We start from the raw sequence: 9,431 nt of genomic DNA, 5'->3' as shown, positions 1-9,431 counted from the left end.
TGTGTGCCCGACCGAGACTCGAACTCGGGACCTTTGCCTTTCGCGGGCAAGTGCTCTACCAACTGAGCTACCGAAGCACGACTTATGTCCGGTACTCACAGCTTTACTTCTGCCAGTATCCTTCTCCTACCTTCCAAACTTTACAGAAGCTCTTCTGCGAACCTTGCAGAACTAGCACTCCTGAAAGAAAGGATACTGTGGAGACATGGCTTAGCCACAGCCTGGGGGATGTTTCCAGAATGAGATTTTCACTCTGCAGCGGAGTGTGCGCTGATATGAAACTTCCTGGCAGATTAAAACTGTGTGGCCGACCGAGACTCGAACTCGGGACCTTTGCCTTTCGCGGGCAAGTGCTCTACCAACTGAGCTACCGAAGCACGACTCACGTCCGGTACTCACAGCTTTACTTCTGCCAGAAGAGACGGATACTGGCAGAAGTAAAGCTGTGAGTACAGGACGTGAGTCGTGCTTCGGTAGCTCAGTTGGTAGAGCACTTGCCCGCGAAAGGCAAAGGTCCCGAGTTCGAGTCTCGGTCGGGCATACAGTTTTAATCTGCCAGGAAGTTTCATATCAGCGCACACTCCGCTGCAGAGTGAAAATCTCATTCTGGATTTTCACTTTTGTTTATTATTACCTACCCGGTAGCTCTACATCCTCTGGCCGTCTCTGCTTGTGTCACGTGACCATAGTGGCTGCTGCTTTCGCTCATGCAGGGCTCCGACCGCTCGACGCCTCTTGCATTAATACCAGACACAACAGGAAGGTGGGCACTTCTGGGAAACGCCTGCCAGCTGGCCGTTTAAACGAACGCGCTGTCGAACTTTAGCACAGTCCACCTTCGTGTGCTAGAAAGAAAGAAACTGTTTGGCTTTCTAAACATATTTGTGGGCACTTCAGCAAATCTCAGTCACTTGTAAACAGGAGACAGGAATCTTCTAGCAGGCCGTTACGAGAGATGTTACGACGCTGCTCGCTGGTAGTGTTTTTGTCCCAACGACGTAGACGGGTTCGATCGGTGGATATATGAGCCATTTTGAGATTAAAATCTCCTCCTACAATCGCTTGTTTCCTCGTCCTCTCCACCGTTCTATCTACCTATCTGTCGCACTGTAAACGTCCAGCTGAATTTATACTGCTGTATTTGAAGTCAGAGTACATTCGACCAAGGACGTTTAAGAAAGACTCGGGAAACCTCTCACAGTACACAATTCTGAACTCACCGCAGTCTTTGCCATCCCGAGTAAAACCATATTCGTCATGGAATCATACTGACAACTACATCCCATTTGTCTGTGAGGCATGTGAATCCCTGTGAAAGAAAATCGTAAATTATATGGGAGACGATACATCAAAGACTTCCCCCCTACGGCTAACCTGGTTCAAATTTGCCATATGACGGGGCATTGATACTTATAAAAATAATATCTGCAAACAACTTTACAGTTAGAACTGGTTTCGACGTTTGTTATCTTCAGATGCCACGACCTATTACAGCCGTTAATTCTTTGGGGATTAAAATCTTTATTACCCTTCCCCCGTTACAGGTTCTGTTGTGGAATATTTCTTACGTGGTACTGGCTGAAGCATGACACGATGGTCACTTCTCCTAATAAACGAAACGAACCAAAGGATAGCATAAGTAGAGAAATATCACATAAGTAGATATTTATATGGAAAGAAACTTTGTGGCTCCTTCTTGCTCTAATTATTTACTTTCAGGACCAAGATTTCCATGTATTGGACCATCGTCTAGTACTACTAACAAATATGCTATGGTGCATAACGGCAGAAACATAAACATCATATTTACAGCCAACAATGAAAGCAGTTTCTAATACTAAGCCCATTACAATGAGTCTCAACTTCATTAACATGGCTCTGTCAATCAGCCAGGTCTGGCAGTATCAAGAGGCAGAGAGTAGTTTTCCTTATCCATTAGCTGCTCCCACCGGATCTTGTAGTGCCTTTGCCAGTTATTTATTTCCGTGTCCTATGGTTGTGAACGTATTATTTTGTACATTTATTATTACCATTTAATTTCACTGATGCTTTTAAATTCTTTGCTGTCTATGTTTGTCCCACGGTGAAGAACAATGTCTCTGTCAATGTCAGTGGACAATTTGCTAACAACCTGAAACCTAGGTCGTGAAAATAAATAATGAATTAAAAAAAGGCATAACATGTTTTTCCATGTAGTCATGTTTTCTCATGTACTCACTTTGAAACTGAAAGAAACTATAAGGCTTTGTAGTTATGATACCTCCTATGTTTAACAGAAATAACAAGATACATCCCAAAATGTTTTTTCGGTTGCGAAAATCTTCGAATCTGGGGCAAAAAGTATGGTACCCGAAAGGCCGAATGACCCACTGGGCCGCGATCAGGTAATTAGCAAACAAATGGCTACTCAGTAAGTACTCAGTCCACCAAGGACTTAAAAGAAGATTCATAGCCTCTGACTCAGTGAGTGAGGTTGCTGCTACGCAGACATATATTTCAAGTCAGTAATGATACCCTTACGGATTACACGGTTTTGGCTAACGAGGAGAACACGGCAAGTGTCACAAATCGATTTCCCACTAACTTCGCTCGGTGGAAAAGGATTCAAAATGAGCGACCGCGTCTGGGCTTATTCGTAGATATTCGACCGTTTTTGAGAAAACTTACCGTCAAACTTTTTGACGTAATTTATGTGTCTTTTAGCTAGTGAGAAGTCCATTCAAATTGATGGCACAGTGGATAACGTCACTGCTTCAGGCTTCAGCGCCCAGTGTTCTAAAACGGAGTATTATTTTTATTTTTTTGTTTTTGTCTGTCCATGTCCGTAGAAGATGTTTCCAATGCATACTGAAATAACGCTGTCCTTTACTAATCGTATGCCTGGTAAATTTTTAAAAAAATGAATGCAAAAATTCGCTGATATTCCTGTACTGCATCTTCATTCATAATCAATCCCAAGCGCCAATTTTCGAAAAAGTGATCCACCTTGCGTGGTTTCCCGCGAAATTATTGCCAACGCGTGAAATCTTTAGCAATGTTAATGCGGTTTCTTTACCGAGTGAGATTCGTACAAAGAAATGTCGCTGTGACAATCTGCCTTTGTGCAATGAGAGTGGTGTTCGAAATCTCCATGTTTCGAACGTTTCTACCACCAGTATCATCGAAAGGAACGCACCAAATCTTCTTGAAGAATAAACATAAGAGTAGAATATAAGAATAAAGAACTGCTGTAAGAATGAAATACAAGAATATGAGAATTTAAAAAGATTTTAAGCCTTGAAAATAGCGCACAAACGTGTGAAACTGTGAAATCCAGTTGCAATTTTACAATTAATATAACGCCCTTGTATCCCCTAACTTGATAAGAAATATTCCTGCAGTAATCGCGTTTCGAACACAGGACGCAGAAAGTGGGAGGCCGCGACGCTAGCCACTGTGGCATTAGCTGCACTTAGCTGTTGGCGCTTAAAGGCATCCGAAGTACATCGAAAAGTTTGATCGTAGTTTTTTCAGAAACGTTCGAGTACCTACGGATAAGCCGATACACGTGTCCGTTTATTTTGGCTCCTCTTCCACGGAGCGAAGTTTCTGGGAAATCGGATTATGGAACCTGCCGTGTTCTGCTCGTGAAGTGTACTGTGTTACATACGCAGTTTGAAGAGTTTTCTCTCAACCACTAGACTACTAGACTACCGACAAATTTCCACTGCGTAAGCACGGTCTTGAATAAAGATGTGGACAGGAGCAGAATCTGATCCGCTTGTAGCAGAACTCAAGCAGCACCGGGTTCCACCCGTGCACGTATTTCTCCCCCCGTGTCGTGGGCGGAGCCTGGCGCGATGACACGTGTCACTTGCTTGCTCCATTCTTCCCTCCCAACACGTGGGTTGAGGCTTGTATTGCCGTCTGGGTTCAGTGCTACAGCCCATTGAGATGACCGATTTGTAAATTTAATTATAACTATAAAATCTGCCCCTAGGTGGCTGTCTTATAAGATCAAAGTTGACATATAGGCAGTGGAGCACAAATGGCTCATTTGCGGGACCAGAAAAGGGTGCTGCAGATTTGGGCAGGCAGCTGTTACAACCGCGTAGGAGCACGCCCGGCTGGAAAGACATTCAGCGTGTGATGACCTCAACCCACAGGAAAAATAATTATCAAAATCTGAACTGGGAAGTCATCCAAAATTCTAGTTGGGAAACCGCACTCTTTGTTATTCTTCTCAATTGGTCACGATCCCACTTTGTTTATGAACTAAAAACTCTAATATTCACGAGAAACTGCTCTGAAATTAACCTGAACCGACAAAATTGTGTATATATTCTCTGAAACTTCAAAGACGTCTAAGACAATATCTGAAAGGAATTAGAAAAAGTGACAAAATTTCGTGAATCACACACAGCACTGTTAATAATTGCATGAACACTGGGGGGGGGGGGGGGGGGGGTTCACCATACATCTACCTACTTTTGAGTATAGCCAGTACTACGACTCGTAGCAATACAACATCAAAAACTTTTATTACTGGGTAAACAGTCCCTACGTGATTTGACAACTGATATTTGTAATTCACGCTCACGTCAGGAAATGCACCAATACGGGAATAGCAGCTATTACGTTATTGGTCAAAACGCAAGCAATTATGGCGGTCGCCGTAATTTTCGAGCAAAGCCATATTTCGCGACAAAATACTCTTATTAGTCACTGTCATATATCTAGTCTCATAACAATACATAAAACTACATAAAATAACTACAATAATTTTGACATGCAAGGAGAATTAGTTCTAATGAGAGGAAGAAATTTATATTTACTGTTGTTTCAACAATGACTACCAGGTAACTTTCAATTAGCTGAATGTAATTTTATTTTCGTTAGCAGAAAGCAAACATAAATTAAACAAAGAATTTATTTGAATAGAGTCTGTAATTCTTATACTTTTAATAGGGAAAGTAAGTTTCTAGGTCAGGGGTTAGCGTTCGGCGAAATCTCTTAACTTTTTGTTGCATACGAAGCGTTCGGTTCGGCAGCACGATGTCGGCGGGTTACGAAGGTGAGAGCAGGATACAGGCAGTTCCGCTGGTTAATCTTTGAAACGCAAACAAAGTTCCGGCACAGCTGTATCATTAACCCCGTGGTGATTAGCAAACCACAAGACGCCAGTATATGACCGTTGTTGACATGGCCTCTCTTTCAAAGTACATTACGTAGACATCGCTCGTTTTACACTTTATGCACTGTCCGTGACTCTATCGTCCATACTTACACAGTTCGTCACATTCATATAGTGTTAGCCACAAGTACACAGTTCATAGAATTGTTCTTGAGTGTGAACCACACCGTAAACAATGTCCACTCTGTTCTCGCATTTCAAACTTAGACAACGTCACTGAAAGTCGTTTATATTGCACAGTTAATTAAAGTCTTCACTTTCACGGCTTGATAGAATGTGACAGACAACAGTTCCACCACCCAAAACCAATACCAGAAAAGTTCATTCGCATAAAAGCACCGTTCGTGTCGGCCACAACAAAGTATTGTTAGCGACAATTTCACAGTCCGGTTTCTTTGCTCTTAAGGTTCGCTGGCGATGGCGTTACACACCGCAGTGATAAAAAGAATTAACAATCTGATTACGTATGCTTTTCGTAAAACACAGTACTATTTTTCCGCGCACCTTCACTGACACACCATCCACCATCCCCTCTACTACACAACCACCTTTCGACTATCGATATGACTATCGCTGTTCCCTGTCTATAGATGTTATATCGTTATCGTAAATTACATAAATCTTTATAAATATTATTGACTGCATTTTTCACAATTAATAATATTCCAAAAGAGAACTTTACAAACTTTACCAAAGGTCCAAAGCAAGAAACATATTTATCCATTGGCAAATGAAATAATCACAATTACATCTATACATTTAAAAACCACAATAGCATCTTACATAATCACAATTAGAAATGCACATATGAACAAAAGAAAAAGAACAGAAATCTAAATAAAATCACGAAAAAATTTTATATGCGTAATTAGCAATGCCTTCACAAACACACGGCTAGGACGGCGTCTTTCGAAACGTAGGCATATTATCTTCGAGGCTATTGGACCACTCTATTTATACTGACGAAAGTGGAATGTGATACAACATAAATAACATGACCAGAAGCAGCCAAGCTGATACTTAAATATTTTCATGTGAATTTGTTTACAGCACAGAAACAAGGCATTCTTACAGAGGAAGAGTGATGTGAGTAAATTGTACCTATCGATGTGTCTAATGTTAAAAGAAATTTTCGATTCGAGACGGCAACACACTATGCTCAGACCACGTGCATGTCTGTCTTATCTGACTGTTGTATATTCTGATAGACCTCAAACTATTGGCATGTAACCGACTCCCCAGACAGCTGACTGGAAACCGATTGGCATGATACCGACTCCCCGGACAGCTGGCTGGAGAACAATTGGCAACGAGGTGGCCTCAGATTAGCAAGAGGAGAGGCAAAGATGTTTCCATAATGAAACGACGAGAAAAGCGTAGCACTGCGTCGGCTTGCCCTCACTGACAGACGGAGACAATAGTTAAAACCGGTATCGGTTACAGGCAGATTACTAATACCAACTATCGGTAACGGATTACAGAAAGCTGGGTTGACATCTCGACTTGCAGTGCTTCATTAACGGCTGTCACCATACCACAGGCAACAGGTCGTTTACTAGCCGTAGGGAAAGCGTCAACTAGGACACGGAGTGATCAGTATCGCTTCTCTTTGTGGCTGTTAGATTTATACTAACGAGACGGCAGAGGAGCTGGTGAAAGATCACCGAAATCAGAAATTTACGATATACCTATATCTCCAACTTCTGGTATAGGAAGCTGTTGGATGGGACAACAGGGCTAACGAGATTATTGTTGAAAGGAGCTAAATGCTCGCAAGTTTGTGTCAAGAAAGTAGTCATGCCCTTCACCGTAAGGTTACCAAATGGTATATTCCAGCAAGGTCCCACGCCACAAACACGTTGAGGAATTTGATGATCCCCAACTGTCCTCCCCAGACGCCTAAATTGTTACCCACAGAACATTCTGGGCTGCGTCGGGAAGATCAGTTAAATTTTGAAATTTTAACTTATCTGAAATCATTGTCTAAATAAATTGACTTTACTTTTAAACTAAAATATTTACGTATTCTACCCTAAGCCTTTCTGCAGACTCAAACACAAGATGGATGAGCTGACTAATTTAACTGTCGCACACTCGCTATCAATGCAAAACTCTATTGTGCAAATTGAGTAAAAAGGTTACCGTGGTAATAAATAATGTAGATAAATCGATCAAGAAAATTTACTTTAAGTGAAACATATTCTCAGCAAATTTAAATAAGAAAAAGCAGCCACAGTGTTGTTAACAATTCCTTAGCTTTGAGGGAGCATTCGACATCATATTCTTGTGATGATACTGACGACAAGTGTAATTTGTAATCGTGAACTTCTGAAAAACTTTGATACAATCAAACGTATCAGTTAAATTAGAGTTGATGAAACAGGAAACCTGTTAAGGTAAATAACAATCTAAAGGATATTGATTAGAATTACTCTAATTTCCGGGACTGCATTACATACAGGGTGCTGCAAAAGTCATTAGACGGTTGGCTAAAAGGAAAGAAAAGTAGCAGCAAGTCATAGTACAGTAGCCGGCCGCGGTGGTCTCGCGGTTCAGGCGCTCAGTCCGGAACCGCAGGACTGCTACGGTCGCAGGTTCGAATCCTGCCTCGGGCATGGATGTGTGTGATGTCCTTAGGTTAGTTAGGTTTAAGTAGTTCTACGTTCTAGGGGACTGTTGACCACAGATGTTAAGTCCCATAGTGCTAAGAGCCATTTGAACCATAGTACAGTAGGAAGTTTTAACCCGTTAACTCCTATAAATTGCAAGCAAGCAACTGGGGATCAAACTGGGCAAAAACTAAAAACTTGCAGATATTAGCCTTTAATTAATAAATATAGTTGTACCACACATCAACACAAAAACTGGTTAACGAGTCTTGACTTCAGGCTTAGTGTATTCTGTAATAATCAAAGTTTCTCTGCATTTGGATCTTTAGTGTTAAAGATGTATTTCACTTTTAAAAACGATTCTTTGTTGATGGTAACGAGACTGGTTTATTCCACTACTGTTTACACAGCACAAATTTCACAGGTGCCATCGAGCGAGATGGCGCAGTGGTTAGGACACTGGACTCGCATTCGGGAAGACGACGGTTAAACCCACGTCCGGGCATCCTGATTTAGGTTTTCCTTGATTTCCCTACATCGCTTCAGGCATATGGTGGGATGGTTCCTTTGAAAGGGCACAGCCGACTTCCTTCCCAATCCTTCCCTAATCCGATGGATCGGATGACCTCGCTGTTTGGTCGCCTCCCCCCCCCCCCCCCCCCCCCCCCACACACACACACAGCTCGCCAGAGCAGTCATTGCCTTGACATTGTAATCGTCATAGAAAGCCGAAGGAATCCGTAGTCGCGCGAGAGTCCAAACAGCCGCTAAGTACAACGGTGCGAAATAATCACAAGGGCATAATTTATAGCCATTTAAAGCAGAGCACGTCGACAGCGATAGCACTGCATAGTCCGTAGCGATGGTGTTCAGCTGATTGGTGGGTTATATGTACCGTGTGACGGCAACAGTTCGGCCCGTGTCACCTACCTGTTACGTTGTCTCGTGACGTTGAAGCTAGTGATTTCACTGTCCCAAGACAGCGATATTGCCAATAGTCTAAGAAGGCAAATAAACTGGAAGCAGTCCTGATCGCACAAATTTCTTTTAATGTGGTGACCGGTTTAGATCTTATTATAAGATCATCTTGAGACCATAGATGTCTGCCGGAAGCGGTGGCGCGTGGCAACCCTCTTGCTTCTGTCTGGAGGTGCACTGCCATCTATGGTCTGAAGATGATCTTATAATAAGATCGAAACCGGTCACCACATTAAAAGAAATTTGTGCGATCAAGACTGCTTCCCGTTTATTTATAGTAATTATAGATCGCTGTTTCCTATAATGACAACTATGTTCTTTAAAATGTTGTAGGAAGGCGAAACTCAGTTTTAACAAAATAAATGTGACATAACGTGCTCGCCTCCCATATAAGCGAGCTCGGGTTCGATGACCGGCCGGGTTGGACATTTTATCCGCTAGGGTACTGGATGCCGTGTTGTCCTCATGATCATTTCGTCCTCATCACCGGCGCGCAAGTCGCCGATTGTGGTGTCGACTCAAATAATACTTGCATTTGGGTGCAGAACTCCCCCAACAGGGCCTCCCGGCCAACGATCCTATACGCTCATTTCATTGTAGGGCAATAGCAATCACCTTGTGTTGTCTGTTTCTTGCGAGGTAGCCAAACTGCCTCCCTATAAATCCGTCTG

The 9,431-nt window shown here is 42.5% G+C and overlaps 1 non-coding gene across 1 annotated transcript; it reads left to right on the top strand.

Annotated features, from left to right (window-relative positions):
- The first annotated feature begins 466 nt into the window (after positions 1-466).
- Positions 467-541, top strand: Trnas-cga (transfer RNA serine (anticodon CGA)). The gene has a single exon. It is a non-coding gene; the product is annotated as a tRNA-Ser (tRNA).
- The last annotated feature ends 8,890 nt before the right edge of the window (positions 542-9,431 follow it).

Source organism: Schistocerca gregaria, chromosome 1, assembly GCF_023897955.1.
Source record: "Schistocerca gregaria isolate iqSchGreg1 chromosome 1, iqSchGreg1.2, whole genome shotgun sequence".
NCBI lineage: Eukaryota > Metazoa > Arthropoda > Insecta > Orthoptera > Acrididae > Schistocerca > Schistocerca gregaria.
The sequence above is the reverse complement of the archived record's forward strand: the minus strand, read 5'-3'. Positions and strand labels throughout refer to the sequence as shown.